The sequence below is a fragment of the Lytechinus pictus genome, unplaced genomic scaffold, assembly GCF_037042905.1.
Source record: "Lytechinus pictus isolate F3 Inbred unplaced genomic scaffold, Lp3.0 scaffold_23, whole genome shotgun sequence".
Classification (NCBI taxonomy): Eukaryota; Metazoa; Echinodermata; class Echinoidea; order Temnopleuroida; family Toxopneustidae; genus Lytechinus; species Lytechinus pictus.
This window is the reverse complement of record NW_026974143.1, coordinates 596,179-615,234: the sequence shown is the minus strand read 5'-3', so window position 1 is coordinate 615,234 and position 19,056 is coordinate 596,179.

The window sequence follows — 19,056 nt, the reverse complement described above, 5'->3', positions numbered from 1 at the left end:
AAACGTGTATTCCAACAATTCCACTTTGGTCTGGTAATACATTCAACGCTAATCGAAATCACCTTTTTATGTCTTGAAAATCGACCAAATTGATCTTTATAAATCCCTTCATCGATCTAGGGGTGAACATTGGTGCACAGAAAAGGGGGACGGGGTCTACGATGCCCCGAAATGTAGGGGGTGCATGGACGAAAATATAGCGCGTGTTATATAATTATGTATTATATACGTGTATTCCAACAATTCCACTTTGGTCTAGTAATACATTCGCCGCTAATCGAAATCACCTTTTTATGTCTTGAAAATCGACCAAATTCATCTTTATAAATTACTTCATCGATCTAGGGGTGAACATTGGTGCACAGAAAAGGGGGACGGGGTCTACGATGCCCCGAAAGGTAGGGGGTGCATGGACGAAAATATAGCGCGTGTTATATAATTATGTATTATATACGTGTATTCCAACAATTCCACTTTGGTCTGGTAATACATTCGCCGCTAATCAAAATCACCTTTTTATGTCTTGAAAATCGACCAAATTTATCTTTATAAATCACTTCATCGATCTAGGGGTGAACATTGGTGCACAGAAAAGGGGGACTGGGTCTACGATGCCCCGAAAGGTAGGGGGTGCATGGACGAAAATATAGCGCGTGTTATATAATTATGTATTATATACGTGTATTCCAACAATTCCACTTTGGTCTGTTAATACATTCGCCGCTAATCGAAATCACCATTTTATGTCTTGAAAATCAACCAAATTGATCTTTATTAATCACTTCATCGATTTAGGGGTGAACATTGGTGCACAGAAAAGGGGGACGGGGTCTACGATGTCCCGAAAGGTAGGGGGTGCGTGGACGAAAATATAGCGCGTGTTATATAATTATGTATTATATACGTGTATTCCAACAATTCCACTTTGGTCTGGTAATACATTCGCCGCTAATCGAAATCACCTTTTTATGTCTTGAAAATCGACCAAATTATCTTTATAAATCACTTCATCGATCTAGGGGTGAACATTTGTGCACAGAAAAGGGGGACGGGGTCTACGATGCCCCGAAAGGTAGGGGGTGCATGGACGAAAATATAGCGCGTGTTATATAATTATGTATTATATACGTGTATTCCAATAATTCCACTTTGGTCTGGTAATACATTTGCCGCTAATCGAAATCACCTTTTTATGTCTTGAAAATCAACCAAATTGATCTTTATTAATCACTTCATCGAATTAGGGGTGAACATTGGTGCACAGAAAAGGGGGACGGGGTCTACGATGCCCCGAAATGTAGGGGGTGCATGGACGAAAATATAGCGCGTGTTATATAATTATGTATTATATACGTGTATTCCAACAATTCCACTTTGGTCTGGTAATACATTCGAGGCTAATCGAAATCACCATTTTATGTCTTGAAAATCAACCAAATTGATCTTTATAAATCACTTCATCGATCTAGGGGTGAACATTGGTGCACAGAAAAGGGGGACGGGGTCTACGATGCCCCGAAAGGTAGGATGTACATGGACGAAAATATAGCGCGTGTTATATAATTATGTATTATATACGCGTATTCCAACAATTCCACTTTGGTCTGGTAATACATTCGCCGCTAATCGAAATCACCTTTTTATGTCCTCAAAATCGACCAAATTGATCTTTATAAATCACTACATCGATCTAGGGGTGAACATTGGTGCACAGAAAAGGGGGACGGGGTCTACGATGCCCCGAAATGTAGGGGGTGCATGGACGAAAATATAGCGCGTGTTATATAATTATGTATTATATACGTGTATTCCAACAATTCCACTTTGGTCTGGTAATACATTCGCCGCTAATCGAAATCACCTTTTTATGTCTTGAAAATCGACCAAATTGATCTTTATAAATCACTTCATCGATCTAGGGGTGAACATTGGTGCACAGAAAAGGGGGACGGGGTCTACGATGCCCCGAAAGGTAGGGGGTGCATGGACGAAAATATAGCGCGTGTTATATAATTATGTATTATATACGTGTATTCCAACAATTCCACTTTGGTCTGGTAATACATTCGCCGCTAATCGAAATCACCATGTTATGTCTTGAAAATCAACCAAATTGATCTTTATTAATCACTTCATCGAATTAGGGGTGAACATTGGTGCACAAAAAAGGGGGACGGGGTCTACGATGCCCCGAAAGGTAGGGGGTGCATGGACGAAAATATAGCGCGTGTTATATAATTATGTATTATAAACGTGTATTCCAACAATTCCACTTTGGTCTGGTAATACATTCGCCGCTAATCGAAATCACCTTTTTATGTCTTGAAAATCGACCAAATTGATCTTTATAAATCACTTCATCGATCTAGGGGTGAACATTGGTGCACAGAAAAGGGGGACGGGGTCTACGATGCCCCGAAATTTAGGGGGTGCATGGACGAAAATATAGCGCGTGTTATATAATTATGTATTATATACGTGTATTCCAACAATTCGACTTTGGTCTGGTAATACATTCGCCGCTAATCGAAATCACCTTTTTATGTCTTGAAAATCGACCAAATTCATCTTTATAAATTACTTCATCGATCTAGGGGTGAACATTGGTGCACAGAAAAGGGGGACGGGGTCTACGATGCCCCGAAATGTAGGGGGTGCATGGACGAAAATATAGCGCGTGTTATATAATTATGTATTATAAACGTGTATTCCAACAATTCCACTTTGGTCTGGTAATACATTCAACGCTAATCGAAATCACCTTTTTATGTCTTGAAAATCGACCAAATTGATCTTTATAAATCCCTTCATCGATCTAGGGGTGAACATTGGTGCACAGAAAAGGGGGACGGGGTCTACGATGCCCCGAAATGTAGGGGGTGCATGGACGAAAATATAGCGCGTGTTATATAATTATGTATTATATACGTGTATTCCAACAATTCCACTTTGGTCTAGTAATACATTCGCCGCTAATCGAAATCACCTTTTTATGTCTTGAAAATCGACCAAATTCATCTTTATAAATTACTTCATCGATATAGGGGTGAACATTGGTGCACAGAAAAGGGGGACGGGGTCTACGATGCCCCGAAAGGTAGGGGGTGCATGGACGAAAATATAGCGCGTGTTATATAATTATGTATTATATACGTGTATTCCAACAATTCCACTTTGGTCTGGTAATACATTCGCCGCTAATCAAAATCACCTTTTTATGTCTTGAAAATCGACCAAATTGATCTTTATAAATCACTTCATCGATCTAGGGGTGAACATTGGTGCACAGAAAAGGGGGACTGGGTCTACGATGCCCCGAAAGGTAGGGGGTGCATGGACGAAAATATAGCGCGTGTTATATAATTATGTATTATATACGTGTATTCCAACAATTCCACTTTGGTCTGTTAATACATTCGCCGCTAATCGAAATCACCATTTTATGTCTTGAAAATCAACCAAATTGATCTTTATTAATCACTTCATCGATTTAGGGGTGAACATTGGTGCACAGAAAAGGGGGACGGGGTCTACGATGTCCCGAAAGGTAGGGGGTGCGTGGACGAAAATATAGCGCGTGTTATATAATTATGTATTATATACGTGTATTCCAACAATTCCACTTTGGTCTGGTAATACATTTGCCGCTAATCGAAATCACCTTTTTATGTCTTGAAAATCGACCAAAATGATCTTTATTAATCACTTCATCGAATTAGGGGTGAACATTGGTGCACAAAAAAGGGGGACGGGGTCTACGATGCCCCGAAAGGTAGGGGGTGCATGGACGAAAATATAGCGCGTGTTATATAATTATGTATTATAAACGTGTATTCCAACAATTCCACTTTGGTCTGGTAATACATTCGCCGCTAATCGAAATCACCTTTTTATGTCTTGAAAATCGACCAAATTGATCTTTATAAATCACTTCATCGATCTAGGGGTGAACATTGGTGCACAGAAAAGGGGGACGGGGTCTACGATGCCCCGAAATTTAGGGGGTGCATGGACGAAAATATAGCGCGTGTTATATAATTATGTATTATATACGTGTATTCCAACAATTCCACTTTGGTCTGGTAATACATTCGCCGCTAATCGAAATCACCTTTTTATGTCTTGAAAATCGACCAAGTTCATCTTTATAAATTACTTCATCGATTTAGGGGTGAACATTGGTGCACAGAAAAGGGGGACGGGGTCTACGATGTCCCGAAAGGTAGGGGGTGCGTGGACGAAAATATAGCGCGTGTTATATAATTATGTATTATATACGTGTATTCCAACAATTCCACTTTGGTCTGGTAATACATTCGCCGCTAATCGAAATCACCTTTTTATGTCTTGAAAATCGACCAAATTGATCTTTATAAATCACTTCATCGATCTAGGGGTGAACATTTGTGCACAGAAAAGGGGGACGGGGTCTACGATGCCCCGAAAGGTAGGGGGTGCATGGACGAAAATATAGCGCGTGTTATATAATTATGTATTATATACGTGTATTCCAACAATTCCACTTTGGTCTGGTAATACATTTGCCGCTAATCGAAATCACCTTTTTATGTCTTGAAAATCAACCAAATTGATCTTTATTAATCACTTCATCGAATTAGGGGTGAACATTGGTGCACAGAAAAGGGGGACGGGGTCTACGATGCCCCGAAAGGTAGGATGTACATGGACGAAAATATAGCGCGTGTTATATAATTATGTATTATATATGCGTATTCCAACAATTCCACTTTGGTCTGGTAATACATTCGCCGCTAATCGAAATCACCTTTTTATGTCCTCAAAATCGACCAAATTGATCTTTATAAATCACTACATCGATCTAGGGGTGAACATTGGTGCACAGAAAAGGGGGACGGGGTCTACGATGCCCCGAAATGTAGGGGGTGCATGGACGAAAATATAGCGCGTGTTATATAATTATGTATTATATACGTGTATTCCAACAATTCCACTTTGGTCTGGTAATACATTCGCCGCTAATCGAAATCACCTTTTTATGTCTTGAAAATCGACCAAATTGATCTTTATAAATCACTTCATCGATCTAGGGTTGAACATTGGTGCACAGAAAAGGGGGCCGGGGTCTACGATGCCCCGAAAGGTAGGGGGTGCATGGACGAAAATATAGCGCGTGTTATATAATTATGTATTATATACGCGTATTCCAACAATTCCACTTTGGTCTGGTAATACATTTGCCGCTAATCGAAATCACCTTTTTATGTCTTGAAAATCAACCAAATTGATCTTTATTAATCACTTCATCGAATTAGGGGTGAACATTGGTGCACAGAAAAGGGGGACGGGGTCTACGATGCCCCGAAAGGTAGGGGGTGCATGGACGAAATTATAGCGCGTGTTATATAATTATGTATTATATACGTGTATTCCAACAATTCCACTTTGGTCTGGTAATACATTCGCCGCTAATCGAAATCACCATTTTATGTCTTGAAAATCAACCAAATTGATCTTTATTAATCACTTCATCGAATTAGGGGTGAACATTGGTGCACAAAAAAGGGGGACGGGGTCTACGATGCCCCGAAAGGTAGGGGGTGCATGGACGAAAATATAGCGCGTGTTATATAATTATGTATTATAAACGTGTATTCCAACAATTCCACTTTGGTCTGGTAATACATTCGCCGCTAATCGAAATCACCTTTTTATGTCTTGAAAATCGACCAAATTGATCTTTATAAATCACTTCATCGATCTAGGGGTGAACATTGGTGCACAGAAAAGGGGGACGGGGTCTCCGATGCCCCGAAATTTAGGGGGTGCATGGACGAAAATATAGCGCGTGTTATATAATTATGTATTATATACGTGTATTCCAACAATTCCACTTTGGTCTGGTAATACATTCGCCGCTAATCGAAATCACCTTTTTATGTCTTGAAAATCGACCAAATTCATCTTTATAAATTACTTCATCGATCTAGGGGTGAACATTGGTGCACAGAAAAGGGGGACGGGGTCTACGATGCCCCGAAAGGTAGGGGGTGCATGGACGAAAATATAGCGCGTGTTATATAATTATGTATTATATACGTGTATTCCAACAATTCCACTTTGGTCTGGTAATACATTCGCCGCTAATCAAAATCACCTTTTTATGTCTTGAAAATCGACCAAATTTATCTTTATTATTCACTTCATCGATCTAGGGGTGAACATTGGTGCACAGAAAAGGGGGACTGGGTCTACGATGCCCCGAAAGGTAGGGGGTGCATGGACGAAAATATAGCGCGTGTTATATAATTATGTATTATATACGTGTATTCCAACAATTCCACTTTGGTCTGTTAATACATTCGCCGCTAATCGAAATCACCATTTTATGTCTTGAAAATCAACCAAATTGATCTTTATTAATCACTTCATCGATTTAGGGGTGAACATTGGTGCACAGAAAAGGGGGACGGGGTCTACGATGTCCCGAAAGGTAGGGGGTGCGTGGACGAAAATATAGCGCGTGTTATATAATTATGTATTATATACGTGTATTCCAACAATTCCACTTTGGTCTGGTAATACATTCGCCGCTAATCGAAATCACCTTTTTATGTCTTGAAAATCGACCAAATTGATCTTTATATATCACTTCATCGATCTAGGGGTGAACATTTGTGCACAGAAAAGGGGGACGGGGTCTACGATGCCCCGAAAGGTAGGGGGTGCATGGACGAAAATATAGCGCGTGTTATATAATTATGTATTATATACGTGTATTCCAACAATTCCACTTTGGTCTGGTAATACATTTGCCGCTAATCGAAATCACCTTTTTATGTCTTGAAAATCAACCAAATTGATCTTTATAAATCACTTCATCGAATTAGGGGTGAACATTGGTGCACAGAAAAGGGGGACGGGGTCTACGATGCCCCGAAATGTAGGGGGTGCATGGACGAAAATATAGCGCGTGTCATATAATTATGTATTATATACGTGTATTCCAACAATTCCACTTTGGTCTGGTAATACATTCGAGGCTAATCGAAATCACCATTTTATGTCTTGAAAATCAACCAAATTGATCTTTATTAATCACTTCATCGATTTAGGGGTGAACATTGGTGCACAGAAAAGGGGGACGGGGTCTACGATGCCCCGAAAGGTAGGGGGTGCATGGACGAAAATATAGCGCGTGTTATATAATTATGTATTATATACGTGTATTCCAACAATTCCACTTTCGTCTGGTAATGCATTCGCCGCTAATCGAAATCACCATTTTATGTCTTGAAAATCAACCAAATTGATCTTTATTAATCACTTCATCGATTTAGGGGTGAACATTGGTGCACAGAAAAGGGGGACGGGGTCTACGATGTCCCGAAAGGTAGGGGGTGCATGGACGAAAATATAGAGCGTGTTATATAATTATGTATTATATACGTGTATTCCAACAATTCCACTTTGGTCTGGTAATACATTCGCCGCTAATCGAAATCACCTTTTTATGTCTTGAAAATCGACCAAATTGATCTTTATAAATCACTTCATCGATCTAGGGGTGAACATTGGTGCACAGAAAAGGGGGACGGGGTCTACGATGCCCCGAAAGGTAGGGGGTGCATGGACGAAAATATAGCGCGTGTTATATAATTATGTATTATATACGCGTATTCCAACAATTCCACTTTGGTCTGGTAATACATTCGCCGCTAATCGAAATCACCTTTTTATGTCTTGAAAATCGACCAAATTGATCTTTATAAATCACTTCATCGATCTAGGGGTGAACATTGGTGCACAGAAAAGGGGGACGGGGTCTACGATGCCCCGAAATGTAGGGGGTGCATGGACGAAAATATAGCGCGTGTTATATAATTATGTATTATATACGTGTATTCCAACGATTCCACTTTGGTCTGGTAATACATTCGCCGCTAATCGAAATCACCTTTTTATGTCTTGAAAATCAACCAAATTGATCTTTATTAATCACTTCATCGATTTAGGGGTGAACATTGGTGCACAGAAAAGGGGGACGGGGTCTACGATGCCCCGAAAGGTAGAGGGTGCATGGACGAAAATATAGCGCGTGTTATATAATTATGTATTATATACGTGTATTCCAACAACTCCACTTTCGTCTGGTAATGCATTCGCCGCTAATCGAAATCACCATTTTATGTCTTGAAAATCAACCAAATTGATCTTTATTAATCACTTCATCGATTTAGGGGTGAACATTGGTTCACAGAAAAGGGGGACGGGGTCTACGATGTACCGAAAGGTAGGGGGTGCATGGACGAAAATATAGCGCGTGTTATATAATTATGTATTATATACGTTTATTCCAACAATTCCACTTTGGTCTGGAAATACATTCGCCGCTAATCGAAATCACCTTTTTATGTCTTGAAAATCGACCAAATTGATCTTTATAAATCACTTCATCGATCTAGGGGTGAACATTGGTGCACAGAAAAGGGGGACGGGGTCTACGATGCCCCGAAAGATAGGGGGTGCATGGACGAAAATATAGCGCGTGTTATATAATTATGTATTATATACGTGTATTCCAACAATTCCACTTTGGTCTGGTAATACATTCGCCGCTAATCGAAATCACCATTTTATGTCTTGAAAATCAACCAAATTGATCTTTATTAATCACTTCATCGATTTAGGGGTAAACATTGGTGCACAGAAAAGGGAGACGGGGTCTACGATGCCCCGAAAGGTAGGGGGTGCATGGACGAAAATATAGCGCGTGTTATATAAGTATGTATTATATACGTGTATTCCAACAATTCCACTTTGGTCTGGTAATACATTCGCCGCTATTCGAAATCACCATTTTATGTCTTGAAAATCAACCAAATTGATCTTTATTAATCACTTCATCGATTTAGGGGTAAACATTGGTGCACAGAAAAGGGGGACGGGGTCTACGATGTCCCGAAAGGTAGGGGGTGCATGGACGAAAATATAGCGCGTGTTATATAATTATGTATTATATACGTGTATTCCAACGATTCCACTTTGGTCTGGTAATACATTCGCCGCTAATCGAAATCACCTTTTTATGTCTTGAAAATCAACCAAATTGATCTTTATTAATCACTTCATCGATTTAGGGGTGAACATTGGTGCACAGAAAAGGGGGACGGGGTCTACGATGCCCCGAAAGGTAGAGGGTGCATGGACGAAAATATAGCGCGTGTTATATAATTATGTATTATATACGTGTATTCCAACAACTCCACTTTCGTCTGGTAATGCATTCGCCGCTAATCGAAATCACCTTTTTATGTCTTGAAAATCAACCAAATTGATCTGTATTAATCACTTCATCGATTTAGGGGTGAACATTGGTGCACAGAAAAGGGGGACGGGGTCTACGATGTACCGAAAGGTAGGGGGTGCATGGACGAAAATATAGCGCGTGTTATATAATTATGTATTATATACGTTTATTCCAACAATTCCACTTTGGTCTGGTAATACATTCGCCGCTAATCGAAATCACCTTTTTATGTCTTGAAAATCGACCAAATTGATCTTTATAAATCACTTCATCGATCTAGGGGTGAACATTGGTGCACAGAAAAGGGGGACGGGGTCTACGATGCCCCGAAAGGTAGGGGGTGCATGGACGAAAATATAGCGCGTGTTATATAATTATGTATTATATACGTGTATTCCAACAATTCCACTTTGGTCTGGTAATACATTCGCCGCTGATCGAAATCACCATTTTATGTCTTGAAAATCAACCAAATTGATCTTTATTAATCACTTCATCGATTTAGGGGTGAACATTGGTGCACAGAAAGGGGGGACGGGGTCTACGATGCCCCGAAAGGTAGGGGGTGCATGGACGAAAATATAGCGCGTGTTATATAATTATGTATTATATACGTGTATTCCAACAATTCCACTTTGGTCTGGTAATACATTCGCCGCTAATCGAAATCACCTTTTTATGTCTTGAAAATCAACCAAATTGATCTTTATAAATCACTTCATCGATCTAGGGGTGAACATTGGTGCACAGAAAAGGGGGACGGGGTCTACGATGCCCCGAAATGTAGGGGGTGCATGGACGAAAATATAGCGCGTGTTATACAATTATGTATTATATACGTGTATTCCAACAATTCCACTTTGGTCTGGTAATACATTCGCCGCTAATCGAAATCACCTTTTTATGTCTTGAAAATCAACCAAATTGATCTTTTTTAATCACTTCATCGATTTAGGGGTGAACATTGGTGCACAGAAAAGGGGGACGGGGTCTACGATGCCCCGAAAGGTAGGGGGTGCTTGGACGAAAATATAGCGCGTGTTATATAATTATGTATTATGTACGTGTATTCCAACAACTCCACTTTCGTCTGGTAATGCATTCGCCGCTAATCGAAATCACCATTTTATGTCTTGAAAATCAACCAAAATGATCTTTATTAATCACTTCATCGATTTAGGGGTGAACATTGGTGCACAGAAAAGGGGGACGGGGTCTACGATGTCCCGAAAGGTAGGGGATGCATGGACGAAAATATAGCGCGTGTTATATAATTATGTATTATATACGTTTATTCCAACAATTCCACTTTGGTCTGGTAATACATTCGCCGCTAATCGAAATCCCCTTTTTATGTCTTGAAAATCAACAAAATTGATCTTTATTCACTTCATCGATTTAGGGGTGAACATTGGTGCACAGAAAAGGGGGACGGGGTCTACGATGCCCCGAAAGATAGGGGGTGCATGGACGAAAATAAAGCGCGTGTTATATAATTATGTATTATATACGTGTATTCCAACAATTCCACTTTGGTCTGGTAATACATTCGCCGCTAATCGAAATCACCATTTTATGTCTTGAAAATCAACCAAATTGATCTTTATTAATCACTTCATCGATTTAGGGGTAAACGTTGGTGCACAGAAAAGGGAGACGGGGTCTACGATGCCCCAAAAGGTAGGGGGTGCATGGACGAAAATATAGCGCGTGCTATATAATTATGTATTATATACGTGTATTCCAACAATTCCACTTTGGTCTGGTAATACATTCGCCGCTAATCGAAATCACCATTTTATGTCTTGAAAATCAACCAAATTGATCTTTATTAATCACTTCATCGATTTAGGGGTAAACATTGGTGCACAGAAAAGGGGGACGGGGTCTACGATGTCCCGAAAGGTAGGGGGTGCATGGACGAAAATATAGCGCGTGTTATATAATTATGTATTATATACGTGTATTCCAACAATTCCACTTTGGTCTGGTAATACATTCGCCGCTAATCGAAATCACCATTTTATGTCTTGAAAATCAACCAAATTGATCTTTATTAATCACTTCATCGATTTAGGGGTGAACATTGGTGCACAGAAAAGGGGGACGGGGTCTACGATGCCCCGAAAGGTAGGGGGTGCATGGACGAAAATATAGCGCGTGTTATATAATTATGTATTATATACGTGTATTCCAACAATTCCACTTTGGTCTGGTAATACATTCGCCGCTAATCGAAATCACCATTTTATGTCTTGAAAATCAACCAAATTGATCTTTATTATTCACTCCATCGATTTAGGGGTAAACATTGGTGCACAGAAAAGGGGGACGGGGTCTACGATGCCCCGAAAGGTAGGGGGTGCATGGACGAAAATATAGCGCGTGTTATATAATTATGTATTATATACGTGTATTCCAACAATTCCACTTTGGTCTGGTAATACATTCGCCGCTAATCGAAATCACCTTTTTATGTCTTGAAAATCGACCAAATTCATCTTTATAAATCACTTCATCGATCTAGGGGTGAACATTGGTGCACAAAAAAGGGGGACGGGGTCTACGATGCCCCGAAAGGTAGGGGGTGCATGGACGAAAATATAGCGCGTGTTATATAATTATGTATTATATACGTGTATTCCAACAATTCCACTTTGGTCTGGTAATACATTCGCCGCTAATCGAAATCACCTTTTTATGTCTTGAAAATCGACCAAATTGATCTTTATAAATCACTTCATCGAACTAGGGGTGAACATTGGTGCACAGAAAAGGGGGACGGGGTCTACGATGCCCCGAAAGGTAGGGGGTGCATGGACGAAAATATAGCGCGTGTTATATAATTATGTATTATATACGTGTTTTCCAACAATTCCACTTTGGTCTGGTAATACATTCGCCGCTAATCGAAATCACCATTTTATGTCTTTAAAATCAACCAAATTGATCTTTATTAATCACTCCATCGATTTAGGGGTAAACATTGGTGCACAGAAAAGGGGGACGGGGTCTACGATGCCCCGAAAGGTAGGGGGTGCATGGACGAAAATATAGCGCGTGTTATATAATTATGTATTATATACGTGTATTCCAACAATTCCACTTTGGTCTGGTAATACATTCGCCGCTAATCGAAATCACCTTTTTATGTCTTGAAAATCGACCAAATTCATCTTTATAAATCACTTCATCGATCTAGGGGTGAACATTGGTGCACAAAAAAGGGGGACGGGGTCTACGATGCCCCGAAAGGTAGGGGGTGCATGGACGAAAATATAGCGCGTGTTATATAATTATGTATTATATACGTGTATTCCAACAATTCCACTTTGGTCTGGTAATACATTCGCCGCTAATCGAAATCACCTTTTTATGTCTTGAAAATCGACCAAATTGATCTTTATAAATCACTTCATCGATCTAGGGGTGAACATTGGTGCACAGAAAAGGGGGACGGGGTCTACGATGCCCCGAAAGGTAGGGGGTGCATGGACGAAAATATAGCGCGTGTTATATAATTATGTATTATATACGTGTATTCCAACAATTCCACTTTGGTCTGGTAATACATTCGCCGCTAATCGAAATCACATTTTTATGTCTTGAAAATCAACCAAATTGATCTTTATTAATCACTTCATCGATTTAGGGGTGAACATTGATGCACAGAATAGGGGGACGGGGTCTCCGATGCCCCGAAAGGTAGGGGGTGCATGGACGAAAATATAGCGCGTGTTATATAATTATGTATTATATACGTGTATTCCAACAATTCCACTTTGGTCTGGTAATACATTCGCCGCTAATCGAAATCACCTTTTTATGTCTTGAAAATCAACCAAATTGATCTTTATAAATCACTTCATCGATCTAGGGGTGAACATTGGTGCACAGAAAAGGGGGACGGGGTCTACGATGCCCCGAAATGTAGGGGGTGCATGGACGAAAATATAGCGCGTGTTATACAATTATGTATTATATACGTGTATTCCAACAATTCCACTTTGGTCTGGTAATACATTCGCCGCTAATCGAAATCACCTTTTTATGTCTTGAAAATCAACCAAATTGATCTTTTTTAATCACTTCATCGATTTAGGGGTGAACATTGGTGCACAGAAAAGGGGGACGGGGTCTACGATGCCCCGAAAGGTAGGGGGTGCTTGGACGAAAATATAGCGCGTGTTATATAATTATGTATTATGTACGTGTATTCCAACAACTCCACTTTCGTCTGGTAATGCATTCGCCGCTAATCGAAATCACCATTTTATGTCTTGAAAATCAACCAAATTGATCTTTATAAATCACTTCATCGATTTAGGGGTGAACATTGGTGCACAGAAAAGGGGGACGGGGTCTACGATGTCCCGAAAGGTAGGGGATGCATGGACGAAAATATAGCGCGTGTTATATAATTATGTATTATATACGTGTATTCCAACAATTCCACTTTGGTCTGGTAATACATTCGCCGCTAATCGAAATCCCCTTTTTATGTCTTGAAAATCAACAAAATTGATCTTTATTCACTTCATCGATTTAGGGGTGAACATTGGTGCAAAGAAAAGGGGGACGGGGTCTACGATGCCCCGAAAGATAGGGGGTGCATGGACGAAAATATAGCGCGTGTTATATAATTATGTATTATATACGTGTATTCCAACAATTCCACTTTGGTCTGGTAATACATTCGCCGCTAATCGAAATCACCATTTTATGTCTTGAAAATCAACCAAATTGATCTTTATTAATCACTTCATCGATTTAGGGGTAAACATTGGTGCACAGAAAAGGGAGACGGGGTCTACGATGCCCCGAAAGGTAGGGGGTGCATGGACGAAAATATAGCGCGTGTTATATAATTATGTATTATATACGTGTATTCCAACAATTCCACTTTGGTCTGGTAATACATTCGCCGCTAATCGAAATCACCATTTTATGTCTTGAAAATCAACCAAATTGATCTTTATTAATCACTTCATCGATTTAGGGGTAAACATTGGTGCACAGAAAAGGGGGACGGGGTCTACGATGTCCCGAAAGGTAGGGGGTGCATGGACGAAAATATAGCGCGTGTTATATAATTATGTATTATATACGTGTATTCCAACAATTCCATTTTGGTCAGGTAATACATTCGCCGCTAATCGAAATCACCATTTTATGTCTTGAAAATCAACCAAATTGATCTTTATTAATCACTTCATCGATTTAGGGGTGAACATTGGTGCACAGAAAAGGGGGACGGGGTCTACGATGTCCCGAAAGGTAGGGGGTGCATGGACGAAAATATAGCGCGTGTTATATAATTATGTATTATATACGTGTATTCCAACAATTCCACTTTGGTCTGGTAATACATTCGCCGCTAATCGAAATCACCATTTTATGTCTTGAAAATCAACCAAATTGATATTTATTAATCACTCCATCGATTTAGGGGTAAACATTGGTGCACAGAAAAGGGGGACGGGGTCTACGATGCCCCGAAAGGTAGGGGGTGCATGGACGAAAATATAGCGCGTGTTATATAATTATGTATTATATACGTGTATTCCAACAATTCCACTTTGGTCTGGTAATACATTCGCCGCTAATCGAAATCACCTTTTTATGTCTTGAAAATCGACCAAATTCATCTTTATAAATCACTTCATCGATCTAGGGGTGAACATTGGTGCACAAAAAAGGGGGACGGGGTCTACGATGCCCCGAAAGGTAGGGGGTGCATGGACGAAAATATAGCGCGTGTTATATAATTATGTATTATATACGTGTATTCCAACAATTCCACTTTGGTCTGGTAATACATTCGCCGCTTATCGAAATCACCTTTTTATGTCTTGAAAATCGACCAAATTGATCTTTATAAATCACTTCATCGATCTAGGGGTGAACATTGGTGCACAGAAAAGGGGGACGGGGTCTACGATGCCCCGAAAGGTAGGGGGTGCATGGACGAAAATATAGCGCGTGTTATATAATTATGTATTATATACATGTATTCCAACAATTCCACTTTGGTCTGGTAATACATTCGCCGCTAATCGAAATCACATTTTTATGTCTTGAAAATCAACCAAATTGATCTTTATTAATCACTTCATCGATTTAGGGGTGAACATTGATGCACAGAATAGGGGGACGGGGTCTCCGATGCCCCGAAAGGTAGGGGGTGCATGGACGAAAATATAGCGCGTGTTATATAATTATGTATTATATACGTGTATTCCAACAATTCCACTTTGGTCTGGTAATACATTCGCCGCTAATCGAAATCACCATTTTATGTCTTGAAAATCAACCAAATTGATCTTTATTAATTACTTCATCGATTTAGGGGTGAACATTGGTGCACAGAAAAGGGGGACGGGGTCTACGATGCCCCGAAAGGTAGGGGGTGCATGGACGAAAATATAGCGCGTGTTATATAAGTATGTATTATATACGTGTATTCCAACAATTCCACTTTGGTCTGGTAATACATTCGCCGCTAATCGAAATCACCTTTTTATGTCTTGAAAATCGACCAAATTGATCTTTATAAATCACTTCATCGATTTAGGGGTGAACATTGGTGCACAGAAAAGGGGGACGGGGTCTACGATGCCCCGAAAGGTAGGGGGTGCATGGACGAAAATATAGCGCGTGTTATATAATTATGTATTATATACGTGTATTCCAACAATTCCACTTTGGTCTGGTAATACATTCGCCGCTAATCAAAATCACCATTTTATGTCTTGAAAATCAACCAAATTGATCTTTATTAATCACTTCATCGATTTAGGGGTAAACATTGGTGCACAGAAAAGGGGGACGGGGTCTACGATGCCCCGAAATGTAGGGGGTGCATGGACGAAAATATAGCGCGTGTTATATAATTATGTATTATATACGTGTATTCCAACAATTCCACTTTGGTCTGGTATTACATTCGCCGCTAATCGAAATCACCATTTTATGTCTTGAAAATCAACCAAATTGATCTTTATTAATCACTTCATCGATTTAGGGGTGAACATTGGTGCACAGAAAAGGGGGACGGGGTCTACGATGCCCCGAAAGGTAGGAGGTGCATGGACGAAAATATAGCGCGTGTTATATAATTATGTATTATATACGTGTATTCCAACAATTCCACTTTGGTCTGGTAATACATTCGCCGCTAATCGAAATCACCTTTTTATGTCTTGAAAATCGACCAAATTGATCTTTATAAATAACTTCATCGATCTAGGGGTGAACATTGGTGCACAGAAAAGGGGGACGGGGTCTACGATGCCCCGAAAGGTAGGGGGTGCATGGACGAAAATATAGCGCGTGTTATATAATTATGTATTATATACGTGTATTCCAACAATTCCACTTTGGTCTGGTAATACATTCGCCGCTAATCGAAATCACCTTTTTATGTCTTGAAAATCAACCAAATTGATCTGTATTAATCATTTATCGATCTAGGGGTAAACATTGGTGCACACAAAAGGGGGACGGGGTCTACGATGCCCCGAAAGGTAGGGGGTGCATGGACGAAAATATAGCGCGTGTTATATAATTATGTATTATATACGTGTATTCCAACAATTCCACTTTGGTCTGGTAATACATTCGCCGCTAATCGAAATCACCATTTTATGTCTTGAAAATCAACCAAATTGATCTTTATTAATCACTTCATCGATTTAGGGGTGAACATTGATGCACAGAATAGGGGGACGGGGTCTCCGATGCCCCGAAAGGTAGGGGGTGCATGGACGAAAATATAGCGCGTGTTATATAATTATGTATTATATACGTGTATTCCAACAATTCCACTTTGGTCTGGTAATACATTCGCCGCTAATCGAAATCACCATTTTATGTCTTGAAAATCAACCAAATTGATCTTTATTAATTACTTCATCGATTTAGGGGTGAACATTGGTGCACAGAAAAGGGGGACGGGGTCTACGATGCCCCGAAAGGTAGGGGGTGCATGGACGAAAATATAGCGCGTGTTATATAAGTATGTATTATATACGTGTATTCCAACAATTCCACTTTGGTCTGGTAATACATTCGCCGCTAATCGAAATCACCTTTTTATGTCTTGAAAATCGACCAAATTGATCTTTATAAATCACTTCATCGATTTAGGGGTGAACATTGGTGCACAGAAAAGGGGGACGGGGTCTACGATGCCCCGAAAGGTAGGGGGTGCATGGACGAAAAAATAGCGCGTGTTATATAATTATGTATTATATACGTGTATTCCAACAATTCCACTTTGGTCTGGTAATACATTCGCCGCTAATCAAAATCACCATTTTATGTCTTGAAAATCAACCAAATTGATCTTTATTAATCACTTCATCGATTTAGGGGTAAACATTGGTGCACAGAAAAGGGGGACGGGGTCTACGATGCCCCGAAATGTAGGGGGTGCATGGACGAAAATATAGCGCGTGTTATATAATTATGTATTATATACGTGTATTCCAACAATTCCACTTTGGTCTGGTATTACATTCGCCGCTAATCGAAATCACCATTTTATGTCTTGAAAATCAACCAAATTGATCTTTATTAATCACTTCATCGATTTAGGGGTGAACATTGGTGCACAGAAAAGGGGGACGGGGTCTACGATGCCCCGAAAGGTAGGAGGTGCATGGACGAAAATATAGCGCGTGTTATATAATTATGTATTATATACGTGTATTCCAACAATTCCACTTTGGTCTGGTAATACATTCGCCGCTAATCGAAATCACCTTTTTATGTCTTGAAAATCGACCAAATTGATCTTTATAAATAACTTCATCGATCTAGGGGTGAACATTGGTGCACAGAAAAGGGGGACGGGGTCTACGATGCCCCGAAAGGTAGGGGGTGCATGGACGAAAATATAGCGCGTGTTATATAATTATGTATTATATACGTGTATTCCAACAATTCCACTTTGGTCTGGTAATACATTCGCCGCTAATCGAAATCACCTTTTTATGTCTTGAAAATCAACCAAATTGATCTTTATAAATCACTTCATCGATTTAGGGGTGAACATTGGTGCACAGAAAAGGGGGACGGGGTCTACGATGCCCCAAAAGGTAGGGGGTGCATGGACGAAAATATAGCGCGTGTTATATAATTATGTATTATATACGTGTATTCCAACAATTCCACTTTGGTCTGGTAATACATTCGCCGCTAATCGAAATCACCTTTTTATGTCTTGAAAATCAACCAAATTGATCTTTATTAATCACTTCATCGATTTAGGGGTGAACATTGGTGCACAGAAAAGGGGGACGGGGTCTACGATGCCCCGAAAGGTAGGGGGTGCATGGACGAAAATATAGCGCGTGTTATATAATTATGTATTATATACGTGTATTCCAACAATTCCACTTTGGTCTGGTAATACATTCGCAGCTAATCGAAATCACCATTTTATGTCTTGAAAATCAACCAAATTGATCTTTATTAATCACTTCATCGATTTAGGGGTGAACATTGGTGCACAGAAAAGGGGGACGGGGTCTACGATGCCCCGAAAGGTAGGGGGTGCATGGACGAAAATATAGCGCGTGTTATATAATTATGTATTATATACGTGTATTCCAACAATTCCACTTTGGTCTGGTAATACATTCGCCGCTAATCAAAATCACCATTTTATGTCTTGAAAATCAACCAAATTGATCTTTATTAATCACTTCATCGATTTAGGGGTGAACATTGGTGCACAGAAAAGGGGGACGGGGTCTACGATG